This window comes from Sus scrofa, chromosome 10 (genome assembly GCF_054392235.1).
Source record: "Sus scrofa isolate SSC_HxYL_T2T_F1_AM1 chromosome 10, Sscrofa_HxYL_maternal_Yorkshire_Landrace_v2.0, whole genome shotgun sequence".
Classification (NCBI taxonomy): domain Eukaryota; kingdom Metazoa; phylum Chordata; class Mammalia; order Artiodactyla; family Suidae; genus Sus; species Sus scrofa.
This window is the reverse complement of record NC_139392.1, coordinates 96,001,270-96,020,856: the sequence shown is the minus strand read 5'-3', so window position 1 is coordinate 96,020,856 and position 19,587 is coordinate 96,001,270. Positions and strand designations below refer to the sequence as shown.

General features: G+C 40.1%; 1 long non-coding RNA gene across 2 annotated transcripts; it reads right to left on the bottom strand.

Annotated features, from left to right (window-relative positions):
• Positions 1–1,274: 1,274 nt before the first annotated feature.
• On the bottom strand, positions 1,275–19,307 carry LOC102163368 (uncharacterized). 2 transcript variants are annotated; one of them, XR_014818388.1, is made up of 4 exons: positions 18,866–19,307; positions 13,544–13,652; positions 7,518–7,633; positions 1,275–5,827 (listed from the first exon to the last, which is right to left on the bottom strand). It is a non-coding gene; the product is annotated as an uncharacterized LOC102163368 (long non-coding RNA). The 2 variants fall into 2 exon arrangements; XR_306051.4 differs by lacking the exon at positions 13,544–13,652 and having other exon boundaries at positions 18,866–19,230.
• Positions 19,308–19,587: the final 280 nt, after the last annotated feature.

Sequence of the window (19,587 nt, the reverse complement as noted above, 5' to 3'; positions counted from 1 at the left end):
GAAAAATTCGTTTATGTGGAATGGCTTATTCCCTGACAGGGTCACAGTACAAGATTTTTTTGTTTATAACCTCACTTGTTATTTTTGCTTTCGTTGCCTCTGCTTTTGATGTCAATTCCAGAAAATCATTGCCAAGACCAATGTCAAGGAGCTTACCCTTTATATTTCTCCTAGAAGTCTTACGGTTTCTGGTCTTTTTTAATTTAATTTTTATTTTGTATTGGAGTAGAGTCGATTTACAGTGTTGTGTTAGTTTCATGTGTACAGCAAGGTGATTCAGTTATATATATACACATATCCATTCTTTTTCAGATTCTTTCCCTATATAGGTTATTACAGAATATTAAGCAGAGTTCCCTGTGCTATAGTAGTTCCTTGTTGATTATTTGCTTTATATGTAGTAGTGTGTAGTATGTTAATTTCCAGCTTCAGGTCTTATGTTCAAGTCTTTAATCCATTTTGAGTTGATTTTTGTGTATGGTGTAAGATGGGGTGCAGTTTCATTCTTTTCCATGTGACAATTCAGTTTTCACAACACCAATTATTGAAGAGACTATCCTATTTAGATGATCATGTGATTTTTATTCTTCATTTTGTTAATGTACTGTATTGCATTATTGCTGCATGACTGATCATGCTGCATGATTGTTCTCATGTACTGTTAAATTAGGTTCACTAATATTTTGTTGGAGATTTTTGCATTTATGCGCAGTAGTGATATGACTTGTAATTTTCCTTTTTTATAGTGTTTTCATTTGGCTTTGATATCGGGGTAATGTTGAAAGTATTTTCTTCTTTTCTATTTTTTGGGGAAAGTTTGAGAAGGATAGCTATTAGTTCTTCTTTAAATATTTAGCAGAATTCGATAGTGAAGTTATCTGGTCCTGGAATTTTCTTTGTTAAGAGATGTTTGTTTGTTTTTTGTCTTTTTAGGGCCACACCTGCAGCATATGGAGGTTCCCAGGCTAGGGGTCCAATCGGAGCTGAAGCCAGCGGCCTACACCACAGCCACAGCAATGCAGGATCCAAGACACTTATGTGACCTACACCACAGCTCACGGCAATGCCAGATCCTTAACCCACTGAGTGAGGCCAGGGATCAAAACTGCATCCTCATGGATGCTAGTCAGGTTCATTAACCACTGAGCCATGACAGGAACTCCCGTGTGTGTGTGTGTGTGTGTGTGTGTGTGTGTGTGTGTGTGTGTGTGTGTCTTGTTGGAGGTTTTTGATTACTGATTCAGTCTCCCTTGCTAGCAATTGATGTATTCATATTTTCTATTTATTCATAATTCAGTCTTTTTTTAATTTTATTTTAACTTTTTGTACAGAATAAAATACATATATTTAAACACAATTACACTTACACAGATTATTATATCATGGATCTTAAGAAACAGATTAAGTGACTCCCTCTGGAGAAGTGGAATGGAAAATATGCTGAGACAAATAGGAAATTTATTTTATACTTTATCCCATTTTGTATGGCTTTCATCTTTACTATTTAGTATTATCTATTACATTTCAATTTTTCCTTAAAAATTAGCCTTATATTAAAATTGTGTATATTATGCAACTAAAATTTATAAAGAAAGCCTTATATACCATTAAATATTTTATATAGCATAATAAAAAGAATAACAACTGATAAGAATAACAAAAATAATACACCCTCTGAAAATAAGTAAAATGTAAAATGCATAAATTGATTAAAAAACAGAGTAACTATATAAATATGTCCTCACAATTTGTTACATCTTATTGATTCTTCAACATAGGCATTACACCATTCTAGGTGATGTGATAAACAAGACATTATAGACCTTACATTGTACCATGGAGAGAAATGGTTATTAATAATACAACTGTAGAACTGTATTATTTACTTATACAGTGGCATTATTTAATTATAATTATCCTAAGTTCTTTGATGGAGAGGAAATCAGAATCAGATCTAAGAAGACTTCAGCATTCCAAGAATGATGTCAAATGACCCCCTTCTTGGTGGATTATGCACTTATTTACTATGAGATGTATTTCTTCTCCAGAGATTGCTTGTTTGTGCATCAATTGTAGATTTTTGGTTTGCACTTATTCTGAAGTTTTGATATGAGTCTATATGTATATGAGATTGTTTTAAGTTGTTATTCTCTTAATTGCAAGTGCATCTCCAGTGTCCTGCATTTGTACCCACCTCTTCTCATGATTTCTGATTTTGGTGGCATAATTGTGCGTGGATGATTTTGTATCTTTACTGTATATATACCTTGACTGGTGAGTCTTGTCATCTGTGGCATTTTTGTTTCCTGTTGTGGCCTTTTCTCTTCTGCCTAGTGAAGTTCCTTTAGTATTTGTTGTAAGGCTGGTTTAGTGTTGCTGAATTCACTCAGCTTTTGCTTATCTGTGAAGGTTTTGATTTCTCCTTCAAATCTGAGTGAGAGCCTTGCTGGGTAGAGTAATCTCGGTTGGAGGTTTTTTCCTTTCATCACATTAAGTATATCATGCCACTCCCTTCTGGCCTGCAGAGTTTCTGTTGAAAAATCTGCCAATAACCTTATCAGGATCCCCTTGTCTGTTATTTATTTATTTTCCCTAGCTGTTTTCAAGATTTTCTCTTTGTCTTTAATTTTGGTTAGTTTGATTAATATGTGTCTCGGTGTATTTCTCCTTGGGTTTATTTTATATGGTACTCGTGCTTCCTGGATTTGTGTGAGTGGTTCCTGTCCCATGTTAGGGAAGTTTTCGGCTGTTATCTCTTGGAATATGTTTTCTGTCCCCTTCTCTCTCTCTTGTCCTTCTGGCACCCCTATAATACGGATGTTGGTGCGTTTAACTTTGTCCCAGAGTTCTCTGAGACTCTCTTCATTTGTTTTCAATCTTTTTTCTCTTTTCTGTTCTGCATCCATAATTTCCACTGATCTGTCCTCCACCTCGCTTATTCGTTCTTCTGCCTCCTGTATTCTGCTGTTAGCTGCTTCTAGTAAATTTTTTATTTCAGTTATTGTATTTTGCATCTCTTCTTGTTTAAGTTTTATATCTTGTATCCCTTTGCTCAGTGTTTCCTGTAAGTTATCCATCTTTGCCTCCAGTTTATTTCCAATGTCTTGCATCATCTTCAGTATCAACAATCTAAAGTCTTTTTCCTGGAGGCTAAGAATCTCCTCATCGCTAGCTGATTTTCTGGGGTTTTTCCTTTCTCCCTCATCTGAGTTATAGTTCTCTGTCTTTTCATTTTTATAGGTTTTTGGTGTTTTTACAGATAAAAGGGTTGTAGCCTCTCTTACTTTTGGTGTCTGCCCCCCTTGTGGCTGAAGTCTGTATGGGGGCTTGCTGTAGGCTTCCTGATGGGAGAGGCTGATGCCTGCCCCCTGGTAGGTGGAGCCGATTCTAATCCCTCTGGTGGGTGGGGCTTAGTCTCTGGATGGGATTAGAGGCAGCTGGGTGCCTGAGGGGTCTTTAGGCAGCCTGTTTACTGAGGGGCAGGGCTGTGATCCCACCTGGATTGTTGTTTGGTCTGGGGCTTCTCAGCAGCTTACTGATGGGTGGGGCCAGATTTTCCTCAAATGGCCACCTCCAGAGAAAGGCAGGCTGCTGAATATTCCTGAGAGCTTTGCTTTCAGTGTCTGTCCCTCACAACAAGCCACACTCACCCCTGCTTTCCCAGGTTGTCCTCCACGAACTGCAGTCAGGTTTGACCCAGTCTCCTATGGAGACTTTGCTTTGCCCTGGGACCCAGTACATGTGAAAGTCTGTGTGTGCCTTTTAAGAATGGGGTCTCTGTTTCCCCCAGTCCCATTGAGCTCCTGCACACAAGCCCCACTGGCCTTCAATGCCAGATGCTCCAGGGGCTCTTTCTCCCAGTGCCTGATCCCTGCATGTGAGGGTTTGATGTGGGACTCAGAACTCTCACTCCGGTAGGTGAGTCTCTGTGAACCAGTTAGTTTCCAGTCTGTGGAGCTTCCCACCCAGGAGGTATGGGGTTGTTTATATCACGAAATTGCCCCTCCTCCCTCTTGATGTGGCCTCCTCTTTTTCTTCTTTAGTAGGGTATCTTTTTTAAGGTTCCTGGTCCATTTGGCTGGAGATTGCTCAGCTTTTAGTTGTGAATTTTGTTGTTTTTAGGAGAGAAGTTGCGCTCCAGTCCTTCTATTCCACCATCTTAATCCTCCTGAACTCATAGTTCAGTCTTGGTTGCTTGTATGTTTCTATGAATTTCTCCATTTCTTCCAGGTTATCTAATTTGGAAGATATTTGGAAGCTTTGGTGTATAATTGCTTGTAGTAGTTTCTTAGGATCCTTTGTGAAGTATCATTTGTAATGTCTCCTCTTTTATTTATAATTTTGTCTTCTTTTCTTGATAAATCTAAGATTGTTTATTTTGTTTGTCTTTTCAAAAACAACTCAGTTTCATTGATCTTTTTTTTTTTTTTTTTGGTCTCTATTTCATTTAGTTTTGCTCTGATCTTTGTTATTTCCCTTCTACTAACTTAGGGCTTAGTTTTTTCTTCTAATTCTTTCAGGTGTAAAGTAAGTTTGGTTGAGTTATTTTTTTCCTTAGTACAGGTGTTTATGGTTATAAACTTCTTTCTTAGAACTGCCTTTCTTTCATCCCATCTTTTTTGTACTGTTTATATATTTATCGTAACAATTTTATTAGGATTATTTGTTTTCATATACTCAGATATGCCTGTGAATTGGCATACATGACCAGGCCTAATAAATGCAAACTCATACAAAGTCAGTACGCCTGCATTTTATGTATTTGCCCCTACGCTGCTCCGATATACTGCTGTCACAATGTCACTCAAAAATGTCAAAAAATGTGGAAAAAGCCACCAATGAGCAACTTGTCTACTGAAAACAAAGTCCTGAAATAAGATATTTTGTCAATAAATGAGGGGGTGGACCTTTTCAGGTGCTCTGTTTTGACAAACTTTGCTTAGAATAACCTGGAAACCTTCAGATATTTACTTACAAAGCTTTAGAATGAAGTTTACATACATTAAGATGGAAAGGACACATATTAACCCCAAATATACCACGACAGGGCAGAGACAGAATTCCACACGAAAACATTAAACTCCTTCCCCTTTAGTAGGTTCCCTGAACTTCAAAAGTATATATAATATGATGTAAGTCCATGTACTATGAAGTAAATTAATTTTACTTCCCACTTTAAACCTTTCATGATGCGTCCTGTTTTCTTGCCTTTCTGTACAAAAGTTGCATCTACGAGTATAATGCACACGAAGCACAAATATAAAAATTCTACAGTTACCTTTTAATGTGTTTAGTGTGGAAATAAAGAACACTGTGTCACTTCACATAACACACAGGAGACCTGAAGATGAAATCATCAGTTCTTTAATCAGATTTTTCTCAACTAAAAAAAAAGCAAAGCAACAGACAGTAGAACCCATCCACACCCAAAAGAGGAAAAAACCTAGAAGGAAGAAAGCCCACAGAGATTTATATGCCAGGCAGAGAGGTGGTTGCTCCAGACCCCTGTTGAATGAAAGCGCTCCAGCAGCCTTGGCGAGCAGTGGGCTTGTTATTTAAGAGGACAGTTCCTTTGTGAGCTTCGGCACTCCCCGCGCCCAGCCCCTGTCTGCTCCTTTCAGCAGTGCAGCAAATCGTCTGTTGCCAGGGGATGTACAGAGGTTTCAATGGCAAAGCTCCCAGAGAAACTCCCTGGGTCACAGTCTCCTCCTGGGAGAAGTGGTTAGAACAACAAGTGGTTTTTCTCGTCATGACTCTCATCTCCCCACAGTCTTCCTCTGTGGCTCCTTTCCCCAGACTTACAGATAGATTTGGTGGCTGAATGATGCTGTGAGAGAGAGCAGTTGACCTAGTTAACTTAGTGACATTGTTTGAGCCATACATCCATTCAGGAGAAACAAAACCTTTGTTTTGGCATTGTGAGGATTCTTTCAAGCACAGAAACACTGCATTTTTGGTGTCTGTATAATGTTGTACCATCATCACAGTCTTTAAAATATTGAAATCCCAAACTCAGTGATTTATGTCTTTTTGTAATGTAGTAGATAAACTATAGGACAAAGACTGAATATAATTGGTGAGATCAACAACGCCTAGAGGACTGAAAAAAAAAGGAAGACATGCAAGAGAGGAGAAACAGTAAGGAAATCTGTTAACTCATGAAGAATTGAGGGGGTATGAAATATGCATATGTCTCACAAAATTGCTGAGCTAGCAGATATGGAAAGTCATATATAAAATAAATAATAGGAGTTCCAGTCATGGCACAGTGGTTAATGAATCCAACTAGGAACCATGAGGTTGCGGGTTTGGTCCCTGGCCTTGCTCAGTGGGTTAAGGATCTGGCGTTGCCGTGAGCTGTGGTATAGATTGCAGACACGGCTCGGATCCTGTGTTGCTGTGGCTCTGGCATAGGCCGGCAGCTGTAGCTCCAATTAGACCCCTAGCCTGGGAACCTTCACATGCCACGGGAGCGGCCCTAGAAAAGGCAAAAAGACCAAAAAAAAAATTAATTAAAAAATAAATAAAATAGGAGTTCCCATCGTGGCGCAGTGGTTAATGAATCCGACTAGGAACCATGAAGTTGTGGGTTTGGTCTCTGCCCTTGCTCAGTGGGTTAAGGATCTGTTGTTGCCGTGAGCTGTGGTGTAGGTTGCAGACGCGGCTCGGATCCCGTGTTCCTCTGGCTGTGGTGTAGGCCGGTGGCCACAGCTCCGATTGGATCCCTAGCCTGGGAACCTCCATATGCTGCAGGAGTGGCCCAAGAAATGGCAAAAAGACAAAAAATAAATAAAATAAATAAATAAATTAATTAATTAATTAATAGATTAGGCAGATTGTTTTTACTTATAATAAATATGAATAAGTCAAGATATATCAGTTCTATTATTGTGTCAGAATGATGATTAAATTATTTAATCTCAACGTAACATATTCTGTGGAATACATGTTCCTTTGAAAGATTTCTCTTTCTTTTGATCATTTAGATCATTTAGGTCTAAGAATCGTTTAAAGTTCTTGCGTCTACATCAAGTTATTGAAAGAGTCAGTGTAGAGTGTGTTACACTGCAATTAATGATCAGGCTCCTCTTAGCTGGGGGACGAGACCTATGATCTAAACATTGCGTCTGAGGAGAACAAACATTTTCTTAACTAGCTAGAGGCAAACAACTGTAAGACTATATCATCCAAATGGCAGCCATCGGCCACTAAAATCAATTTTTTTTTGGTCTTTTTGCCTTTTCTAGGGACTCACCTGTGGCATATGGAGGTTCCCCTGCTAGGGGTCGAACTGGAGCTACAGCTGCCAGTCTACACCGCAGCCACAGCAACACCAGATCTGAGCCGCATCTGTGACCTACCCCACAGCTCAGGACAACGCCGGATCCTTAACCCACTGAGTGAGGCCAGGGATCGAACCCGCAACCTCATGGTTCCTAGTCGGAATCGTTAACCACTGAGCCATGACAGGAACTCCCTAAAACTCATTTAAACTTCAGTCCACCCCTTGCACTTACCATATGTCAAGTGCTCAAAGCCACACTCGCCTGAATGGCGACCGCAACGGACAGAGCGGGGCAGAGTGTTTCCACCACAGAGTCCTCCCGGTCGTTGCTGCTCTGAGGAGAAGCCTCTGAGAAGGGAGAAGGTAGCAGATAAGCATGGAGAGGAAATGAGCTCTTGACTGTATTTCCTCATTGGGCACCTATGCCCTCCTCGTTTTTGTATCAGTTTTACCTCATTATCGAGGCAGAGATAGATGAATGTTTTTCTCTCAGAGTTTGAAAGAAGAATTACGTGCCCTGTGAGCTCAGTCAGAAAATTGAATTATGACGCCTTACTCTCAGGTGCAAGGTGTAGTCCAACAAGACTCAGATACACTTTTCAGTTATTTTTTTCTTTTATTCCATCTGCACTTGTGGCATATAGAGGTTCCCAGGCTAGTCGTGGAATCAGAGCTGCAATTGCCAGCCTACACGACAGCTGCAGCAAGGATCCAAGCCACATCCATGCCCTATGCCACAGCTTGTGGCAATGCCAGACCCTTAACCCACTGAGCGAGGCCAGGGATCGAATCTTCATCCTCACAGAGACAGTGTCAGGTTCTTAACCCATGGAGCCACAACGGGAGCTCCATTTTCAGTTATTTTAGATGACTAATTTTAAACTAACAATGAATGAAGGCATAAGGAATCTAGATTACAAGAGAAAACTATGCCCTTGACAAACTGGGGGAAGTTTAATTTAACGTTTTAGCAGTCCCTTAAATGTTTATGACCTCTTCTAGCAAAAAGCATCGATAAGATTTATGAGCCTTACAGGGTCTCTCCGTGACAGATTCAGGCCATTTTTAGCTGTCGCTATCCAGGTTCAAATAGGCACAACAATTTTGGAAAAGAAAGAAGGAAAAAAACACGTTTCGGTTGAAAACTTTAGGACCTAAAAGGAGACAAATGTATTTAAGCTAAAACACAGCCATAACAGAGATGGGAAAAAAGCACCTATTTCAGAGGAATTGATATTGAATCTTTAATGATTTTATAAAGAAGAATTTGGACTTGGGCCAGTGCTTTTCTTTTCCTACTGCTGCTAGATAAACTAAGAGTGTGTGTCTTCTTTACAAAAGTACTCAAATCAGCTTACAAAGTGAAAAAAGAAAAGAAAAGAAATTAACACTTGAATCTGGAGGGAAATCTAGAATAACCGGGTACACACAGCAAGAAAGAAATAAAAACCATACTTTCTGGACAAAAAACAAAAAGGGAAATAAGGATGAAGTTAGACCTCTAATCCTTTCTCCCTTGATGAAGAAAAATAAAAGAAAATGTAATCCTTTTAATTTCCTTTGGAAATTGGCAAGTTTCTTGTACATTAATATAATATTAATTTCCTCCATTATCTTGTCATCATCAGTATGGTACATGTTGAATGAGTATATACTCCTTTTAGCTAAAGAAAATGAATTCACCTCACTCCTCCAGGATTTCTGTGAAAATCAGCGTATAGCATTAGGTAAAACTGATTAGAGTACTTCTTTACTGGAATTGGGACTATAGGAATTTTAACTGTGCCAGCTATTAATTGTCCTCAATAACTTTTGCCTACTCCCTTTATCTAATTTGATAGAAGTGTATTGTCCTGAGAGAGATTTAATTCAGACTTATTTCTTCTTCCAGGACGTAGTTACAGATCTTTAAATATACAAACCTCAAGTTGAAGAGCAGGCCACCCTCAGAACTGCTGAAAGTATTACAAACCACACTGGAAACTACTTCCCCACAACCTAGGTCATCTCTTCCCTGGCCAGAGTGGGACTGGCGCCTCCCCCAGGTTCTCAAAACTTTTGATGCTAGAACCTTTTCACTCCAGGAACCCAACAGAAACAACACACCCTTCCCCTGCCCGTATCCCTGTTTGGCCCCAGACTTTTCAGACAATACTCATTTCTACTCAAGAGATCAGGGAAGGGAACCCTCCGGGCAAAGAAGACAAGCAAATTCTTCATGTGTGAGAATTACATTGAGCACAACAAAATTCAGAGTCAGCTGGTCTCGCTGATTACTAATCTCCCGATGGAGATTACGCAAGAAAACTACTTGGTCTAATTTTCCTGGAGATGTGCTAGGAATGGAGCAACGTAAAGGCTTGTGGACATGTCCTTCCATTCTTCTCTTCTTTCAAAAGACAGAAAGAGGAAATGAAGTAAGGAATATAGGTTTATGCTGTGAGTACTGCACCCGTGTCTCTGAGTTTTTGATAATGAAAGCTCAGCCCCATGGGAATATAGGGCGTTTGTAAGGATGAGCCACCAATTCTATAAATGTGCCACCTAAGAAACTGTTTTGTCTGCATGGCTTGCCGGGGGTATATTCATTCAAAACCAAAACAGGCATGGCTAATCCACTCTCCCAGCAACCACGCAGCAGGCTGCAGTGACTACAGGGCCATTGTCCCCTCCATCCAGGCAGAAAAATAGAGGCTGAGTATACAAGGAGGTTTTTTTAATGGTTAAAATCACAGCCCATGTAACCAAGACCCACAAGGAATCAAAAGAGGGAATTCTTTGCACTATGTGGAAACAGTGCCTTCTGAGAGAGAAAACTCCTAATATGCCATCAAACCCTGGAATACCTGGAGTGATTTTATTCCTCCATCTAGTAAATCTATACTTGAGTTCATGTTCAGAGTTAAACAGATCTGTTAACACTCTTTTTTTTTTTTTCCTTTTTTTGTCTGCCCCGAGGCACATGGAGTTCCCCAGGCAGGGATCAGATCCAAGCCAAAGTTGCAGCCTATGCCACAGCAGCAGCAATGCTGGATCCCCCAACCCACTGTGCCTGGCTGGGGCTGAAGCCCGTGTCCTGGCACCGCAGACACCACCAAGCACGTTGCGCCACAGCAGAAACTCTAGCTCTTTAGTTGTGATTACTTTCAAATGAAGGACTTGTAATTTAACTTTAGGCAATTTTATCAACATACGAGGTAAACACATTTATTTCCTACTAAAACTCATTGTTTAACTAGAATATATTTTACTGGAGAAAAGATTTCCTGTTCTCTTTGGTAAACATTGCACCTTGCGTGAAATGACTGCCAAGTCAGGAGCTGAAGGCAATCTCTGTCTCCCGGTTCAGGAGCTGGGGAAAGGGGCTTGCTGGTCCTACACAGAATCTAAGACATGCACTCTGAAACGATCACAAGCTTGCAAAAGAAATGGAGGAAAACTTCTGATTAGAAGGATGGAGTAAATAGGTAGTTGACAATCATGAGTTAACTCTAAAAGGCAGCTACTTATTTGATCTCTTCTGCAAAGGGAATAAGACAAACTTCTATTTCATGTTGCTACGTTGTCTGAACTTCAGAAAATATTCCCTGGAATAAAACAAAAACATTTATATATTTCATAACCAGTGGAGTTTTTAGTGCCAGTGCTTTCCTTGTAGAAATGACTTGGGTGAAATGCTCCCTGACTGAGGTAGGATTGTATGTGCTGGATGGAAAAAGTACTTTACCTTTCTGAAAATGGTACAAAATACAACATAAGCCTTATGTTAGATTTGATAATTCATCGGTCATGCTATTCTGACCTATTTCTAAGTAACCTAGATTCAGTTATTAGAATTATTACTTCATAGAAAAAATATTTTATTTTTAAACAAATAGAATTATGTATATTCATACAATGGATTTTAAATTTTTTTGTAATGATGTCTGCCAACGCCATTTTTTAGATGAGTGTTAAGACCAATTACTGTTCTTTTCCACCGAAAATAATTGAAATTCTGCATTTTCCAAGAAAGTAAACAAGCTCTAAAATATCTCACTGGATTTAGGAGTTCCCACTGTGGCTCAATGGGTTAAGAACCCAGTGTTGTCTCTGTGAGGATGCTTGTTCGAGCCCTGGCCTGGCTTAGTGGATTAAGGATCTAAGGTGTTGCCACAAGCTGTTTCAAATGTGACTCAGATCAGGTGTTGCCACGGCTGTGCCATAGGCCTTAGCTGCAGCTCTGATTTGACCCTGGGAACTTCCACATGCCCACAGCTGTGGCCATAAAAAGAAAAAAAAATTTCACTGCCTTTAATGATTATGTGAAATAGGGATTGTACCCTTTCTAAAACAGTATGCAAAACTATTACATAGATTTAAAACTTTGATACTTTTTAAAACATTACCAATGAATTGCCTTGGTAAAAATTAATAGAAATGGACCTCATATCTGCATATGGGTTTCACTTGGTAAGATCTCTTTAGAGCTAGATGAGGACAAGACTGCCGACACCACGGAAAGCCCTCCCTACCGTGAGCTGGGACTGGCACTTCTGCTCTCAGTGGACTCTCCTTTCGTCCATGGGAATATGGAGACTCGTCTTACCTTCCTGGGAAACAGGGTGCAAAGGAAGGATTGCGAGCAGGGCAATTGTTCTATAGAAATCATGTGGTGGGCAAATGCAGAGGAAATAGTAAAGAATGTGGAGCCAGTTAACCGTCTCACTCCTGGTCAGATTCTGTAGCTTTTGCATCTACAGCACAGTTACGAGGATTTTCTAAAGTACAGAGCCTTATAAAAATGGTAGTCGATGTGTGAGCTGTCTTAGTTACAGTAAGGAAAAGATGAACAGGAAGGTTAAATCTCATTTTACATGAAGGATGCAACATAGAAGTTTATTAATTCCCTTATTGGGCTTTATTAGGCGCTTTGTGTACTTCCGAAGAGCGAAGTCAAGAAACCTGATGAGCAGGTTGCTCTGAGCAAGGCTCTCTAGAAGCTGTATCCAAGTGGACTCTGCTCACCCAAGTGCACTGGGCACAGTGTGGAATCATGTGCCCATCTCCTTGGACACAGTAAATCTCCTTGGACAGTCACACACTCTCTCTGCACAACCCCACTTAGACAAGCCCTTCACAGAGCCCCTGCCCCAGTATCCCAGATATTGTCCTTAATTTAAATAGCTCGTGAAGAGAATGAGATTAAAAAATAACTTTTAAATTTCAGGCATGATTTACAAAATTATAAATTAACTTTCTAAATCATCTAAACAATTTATCCCTTGGAAATTTTACTAACTTCTGTAAACTTCCAATGGAAATATAAATTTAGAGCATCTTTCTGCTTTCTCATTAGTACCCTACCAGACCATGGCGTACATTGTAGGTCGACACATGGAGGGTAGAAGTTGTTGAAGTGATAAATATAGGTAGGTAAGAATTTAAAAAGCAGAGTGTTGTACAGAATCTCTTTCCTGTGTACTTCACCAAACCCTTTTAAAAAATGTTTTTACTATTGTCGATTTACATAGTTCTGCCAATTTCTGCTGTACAGCAAAGTGACCCTGTCATACATCCATACACCCTGTCTTTCTCATGTTAATCTTTCATCATGTCCCATAACCAGTGATTGGCGTAGTCCCCTATGCTGTACAGCAGGACCTCATGTCTATCAGTTCTAAGTGTAACAGTTTGTATCTAATAACCCAGGGCTACCAGTCCATCCCACTCCCTCTCCCCCTCCCCCTTGGCAACCACAAGTCTGTTCTCCTTGTCTGTGACTCTGTTTCTATTCTGCAGATAGGTTCATCTGTGCCATATTTTAGATTCCACATCTAAGTGATATCGTATGGTATTTGTCTTTCTCTTTCTGACTTAATTCACTTAGTGTGAGAGCCTCAAGTTCCACCCATGTTGCTGCAAATGGAATTATTTTGTTCTTTTTTATGGCTGAGTGGTATCCTCTTGTGCATATGGACCACATCTTCTTAATCCTTTCATCTGTCAATGGGCATTTATGTTATTTCCATGTCTTGACTGTTGTGAATAGTGCTGCAGTAAACACTAGGGTGCCTGTATGATTTTCAATAAAAATTTTGTCTGGATATATGCCCAGGAGTGGGATTGCTGGACCCCTTGGTAGTTTTATATTTAATTTTCTGAGGCATCTCTATACTATTTTCCATAGTGGTTGTGCCAGTTTACATTCCCACCAGCAGTGCAGGAGGGTTCCGTGTTCTCCACACCCTCTCCAGTGTTCGTTATTAGTAGACTTACTTATGATGGCCATTCTGACCAGCATGAGGTGGTACTTCACTGTAGTTTTGATGTGCATTTCTCTGATAATTAGCAGGAACTTTGAATATATATTGCCTCCCCTTCTGGCCTGTAATGTAAAGAAATCAGCTGGTAGCCTTATGAGGGGTTCTCTTGTAATGAAGTCATTATTTTTCTCTTGCTGCCTTTAGAATTCTCTCTCTAACTTGGTCGTTTTTATTATAATATGTTTTGATGTGGGCCTGTTTGGGTTCAACTTGTTCGGACCCTCCCTGTGCTTCCTGTGTCTTAACATCTGTTTCCTTTAGATTTGCAAAGTTTTCAGCCATAATTTCTTCAAATATAGTTTCAATCCCTTTTCTTTTTCTTCACCTTCTGGGATCCCTATTATGCATTGATTGGCCTACCTTATATTTTCCCATAGATCTCTTATACTGCTTTCATGTTTTTTCATTTGGTTTTCTGTCCTGATTGAGGCTGCAGGAGAAGCAAAGCTTAAATACTGGGGAGGATGAGAGGAGGAGGGTGGGACCACTATTTTATCTTCCGAGTCACTTATTCGTTCCTCTGCAGTATTTATTCTGCTCTTCAATGCCTTTAACTCAGCTTGTGACTCTGCAAATGAATTTTCTAACTTTTATTTGCTCCTCTATATATTTTCTGTTTCCTTTCTAATCTCATTCATATCTGCTCTTAATTCCTTCATATTTGCTCCTAATTTCTTCAGAATTCTCACTCTCTCCTTTCTAAACTCAGTGTCTGTTGGACTACAGAGGTCTGTTTCATTGTTCGCTCCTTCAGAGGAATTCTCCTGTTCTTTTAACTGGGAATGGTTCCTGAGCATCTTCATTTTTGCTTATATTTTTCTTATTCTGTGAGTTTAGGGAAGACAACTACTGTAGTCTCAGAGAGCTGTTTATATGTGAGAGTGCCCTTGGGGAGTTTGTGAGGGCTTATTTTTTTTTTGGTCATGGGCGCTGCTTTTGCTGTGGATGCTTGCTGTCTCTTTCCTCAGTGCGTGCAGGCTCTTATCCCCGTAATACAGGGTGTATTGGTGTAAGGCCTAGGCTTGGTCCCAGGAAGATGGGGGCAATGGCAGGGCCAGTAGCCAGTGCCTGGTTGCTAGGCTCTTGACAGTGGTGAGGACCCGCAAGGAAGTGGCACAGGCTGCTCATGGTAGCAGGGCCCTGGAAAGTGGGAGTGACCCTCAGAAGGTTTAGGCACGCCCCAAGACCTTGGCATCGGCAAGAGCAGAGTGTGTGCATTCCCAGGGGAGTGAGAGCAGCAAGTGGTACTCAGTGGCAGTGCCCTCCTCTGCAGTAATCCCAGAGGTGACTGGGGCCATAGGTGGTGCATGTTCACAGACCTCTAGTGGTGGCAGGCCACGCTCACTTCTGGAGTCTGTGGTGCCCGCCACCCATAGCTCATGCAAGAAGCACCCCATTGCCCATAGTCTGTGAAGAGGTGCCCCAGTGCCCAAGAGCCCACCTGTGCAAGAGAAAGACATTCCTACGGTGGTCCTGCCCCTCCTCTTCTCACCTGCCCAGTCATCAAGCCTTGCTTCTCCTGCAGGCCCAAGCCTCCGCCTACGCTCCCTCAACTGTGGCGCACGACGCCCTAGCCCCTCCGGGTATCTCCGCACAGCCAACCTTAGTCCTCTCCCCAGAACTGACCTCTGAAGCCTCAGAGTAAGTGCCCAGCCCCGGCTTGCGTGTCTCAGGCTGCAACGTCTGAGGGTGGTGGTCCTGACATCTGCGCAGCTCTCTTTCTGCTTGGCTCTCATCTGCCCACTGCCGCACTTTTCCCTGAGGCTTTGAGTTTCCCCTCCAGGACCGTGGCCTCTCAGGAGGTATGTTCCTTTCCCTCCCGGGAGTGCTAGTCCCATCCTGATTCCTTTTTTTTAAATCTCTTTTCTCTCTCTTTTTCTTTTTTCCTCCTTTTGTTCTACCCCGTTACATGGAGAGTTTCTTGCCCTTTCTGGACATTTCAGTAGATGTTCCATGCCAGTCATTCTATATGTAGATGGTTTCTTGCGATGTTTTGTGGGAGAAGGTGGGTGCCATGTCTTATTCCTCTGCCATCTTGATCCCCTCCCAAGCACTTTTACTTATGAAACATATCTGCTTAACATACAATTATATTAAGTCCTGTTTCGTATCTACCAAAAACCACTTTTCCAGGGGGTTCCTGTTGTGATTCAGCAGTAAAGAACCTGACTAGTATCCATGAGGATGCAGGTTCAATCCCTCACCCCACTCAGTGGGTTAAGGATCTGGCATTGCTGTGAGTTGTGGTGTAGGTCACAGACGTGGCTCAGATCCCGAGTTGATGTGGCTGTGGCGTAGGCCAGCAGCTCCAGCTTCAATTCAACTCCTAGCCTAGGAACTTCCATTATGCCACAGGTGCAGCCCTAAAAAGAAGAAAAAGGTGGAGCAGAAATAAAGGCTTTCTTAAACAAAAATTGAGGGTTTTTTTTGTTTTGTTTTGTTTTGTTTTTTTTTGCCAGTAAACCTGCTTTGCAAGAAATGTTAAAAGAAGTTTTCTTTAAAAAAAAAAAAAAAAAGTTTCAGAGTTCCCATCGTGGTTAACGAACCCAACTAGTATCCATGAGGATGCGGATTTGATCCTTGGCCTCGCTCAGTGGGTTAAGGATCCAGAGTTGCCGTGAGCTGTCGTGTAGGTCACAGAGGTGGCTCAGATCCCACCTTGCTGTGGCTGTGGTGCAGCTGGGAGCTGTAGCTCAGATTCAGCCCCTAGCCTGGGAACCTCCATTTGCTGTGGGTGTGGCCCAAAAAAAGACAAAAAAAAAAGACCAAAAAAAAAGTTTCTTTAGAGAGAAAGAAAATAATAAAATCATTAAACCAGATCTACATAAAGAAGAGCAGCAAAGAAGGAATAAAAGAAAATAAAAATAAAACTTTTGTTTTTCTTATTCTCAATTGATCAAACAGGTAACAGTTCATAGTAATGGTAACAATAAATTTGACTATGCTTAGGTGTTGACCATATATACGTGTAGGTGTATAGATATGCTTATATATGCTTATAGATAAGTGAAATGAATCACAGCAATGATAAAGCAATAGGAGAGAGGAATTAGGACTATTTGTCAAGATACTCACACTACCTGTGAAGCAGTATCAGTTATTTAAAAGCAGAGTTGGATTAGTTATAAATGCATATCGTAAACTTTGGGGCAACCACAGTAAAAAAAGCCCTTGAAAAACTATGTAAACTCAAATCTGAACCAAATTCTTTTGCATGAACATGGGACATGCTACATTATCACATACAAAGATGACTGTGATTTTATAAAAGTAGAAATAATAAAAATATTTCCATTCAAATTATAATTTAAAACCCTGTTGCCCAGGCTAAATGCTTAATGCTTTGATAAAGGAGTTACTTTTAAAAGAACCTAGTAGTTATAACTCTCATACCTAACAGTAAATTTGGAAGTTCTTCTCTGTACTTGTCATCATCCACCTCACTAATCTTGCCAGAGCAAAATCTGAGCATTCTAGACTTCCTGAAGGAAATGATAAAGGAAGTAGCCAAGGTGGGCCCCATTCTGAACTCTCTGACTCTAAGCAATAGATAATTAAAGGAAGTTTTTTCCACTTGGGGTGACTCATTTGAATACGGTATTTGGGGTTTCTTTTTCCATGTTTGTTTGATAGTTGTTTTATTTTGTTTTGTTGTTTGTTTGTTTTTGCTTTTTAGTGCTGTGCCTGTGGCTTATAGAAGTTCCCAGGCTGGGGGGTGAATTGGAGCTGCAGCTGCCGGCCTATACCACAGCCACAGCAAAGTGGGATCTGAGCCACATCTGTGACCCACACCACAGCTCATGGCACCAACAGATCCTTAACCCACTGAGTGAGGACAGGTATTGAACCTGCTTCCTCACCAGTACTAGTCAGGTTGGTGACCTGCTCAGCCATAAGGGAAACTCTTATACTTTTTCACATATCTAAAATCCTTTGTTTAGTGAATTGCATCTTTTATTTCAAATGTTTAATTTTTTTATTCTGATGGAATAGAAATTTTAATATAAAGCAGAGAGATTTCGTATGTGTGATATCATAGGTAAATTATTTTTTAAAATGTGTTTCTAACTGAGGAACACATTTGAAATATCAGGAATAGCCCAGACTTCAGACTCTCTCAGGAGGTAATTCTGGATGCAAGTCTGAGTTCAGTCACTTGCCATCTCTGAGCTTTGGAAAGATACTTTATTTTTCTAAGTCTTAGCTTCCTCATGAGTAAAATGTCAGTAATAAAGTTAGCCATTGTTAAGTATGAAATGAGCTAGGGCAGTGAAAGATAATTCACTCTCTACTACCCAGAGCTCAGGATATTTTAGGTTTTTGAATAAAGGTCTTTTTGGACAGAGATTTAACAACCAAAGTTATATGTGTAGAAGAAATGAACTTTTTAGTTCCTCACGATCATACAGAAAGTTGCTTAACTTTATGTCTGTGTGAGCTCAGTATCACTGCATTTCAGTGTGGAATATTGAACTTACTTCTGGAAACTGAGTTGGAGGCAAAATGCACATGAAATACCATGGGCATTTCTCCTAACTGGACTCCAATAATTCTATTGGATTGCCGTTTTCCTAAAGAACACACTTAAATCTGGCTTAATTTTACTTTTCAAAAATCCCATGCAGGGAATCTGAAGATCAGTGCTATTAGGTTAAACAATATAAAAGTGTCAGCATTCAGTTCCTTTGACCTAGAAAAATATTTTGTTTTCAGAATTTTTTATAATTACAAAATGAATATAGTATTAAGAAAATAAAATATAAAAAAGAAAAAGTAAACCACATACAATTTTATTTGCCAGATATTAATATATTTAGTCATTTATATTACCTTCTTTTTTCTATTAATATGTGTGTTTATGTGGTTGTAGTCATTATCTCCAATGATTATCATAGTTTTCACCTAACACAGAAACATAATTATCAACAATTTCTTCAATGGTTACATAAATCATATCTATGAATAAATCACAATTTATTTAGCCATGCTGCTTATGTGTGTATGTGAGAGAGAGAGAGACAGAGACAGAGAGAACTTGCTGACATAATATGCTATTTACACAAAAGATTCCAAAATGTGTTCAACCCATAACAACGAAGCAACTCTACTAGAAACTCTAGCTTAAATTTTAACTAGAAATAAATACATATCCATTCAAAACAGAGAGCCACTGTTTATTTCCGTTATAGATTTACCTAGAATGGAGGCACACACTAGAACATTTTTATAATTAGCGTTAAGTACATTAGCAACATATAAGAAAGTCTATACTTACCCCTAGATCTTGTTCTAATCTGTAGATTCCCTTGGTTTCTCTTTCAGCAACTTTCCTTTGAAAAATACAATGACTAATTTTTTAAAAATGTGCTGAGTTTCACTTTTACTTTCTTCGCCCATACTCTAGAGGAGTTTTCAAAATAGCAGTAAGAGAAATGAGAAAAAATAAGAAAGGACAATTCACCCCTTAACATCATGTGTGTGAAAGCTAACACAAGGCTTCACCAGAGGCAGAAACACTCTCAACTTCAGGAGGTAGCCTACGGGCCAGACTCAGGTCAGAAACAGAAAGAAATGCACTGCTTTTGAATGCAGCTGTCGAGGAAGCAGAACTTCCTGTGTTTTAAATTCTGTGTCTGCAGTTAAATAAAAAGAAAAAAAAGGAAGTATGTAGTGCTCTCTGCAGATTTTCTCCAACTTTAGCTAAATACTACATAAAAGCAAAAGAGCCCATCAAACTGCAGATATAGAGGCAATAACCAAATCACTCAGAAAACATTTTTGGGCTGTAATAACTTGTTTGTCTTTTTAGGGCCGCCCCCGCAGCATATGGAAATTCCCAGGCTAGGGGTGGCCTATGCCAGAGCCACAGCAACATGGGATCCAAGCCATGCCTGAGAACTACACCACAGCTCATGGCAACCCTGGATCCTTAACCCACTGAGCAAGGCCAGGGACTGAACCTGCGTCTGCATGGATACTGGTCAGGGTTTGTTACCA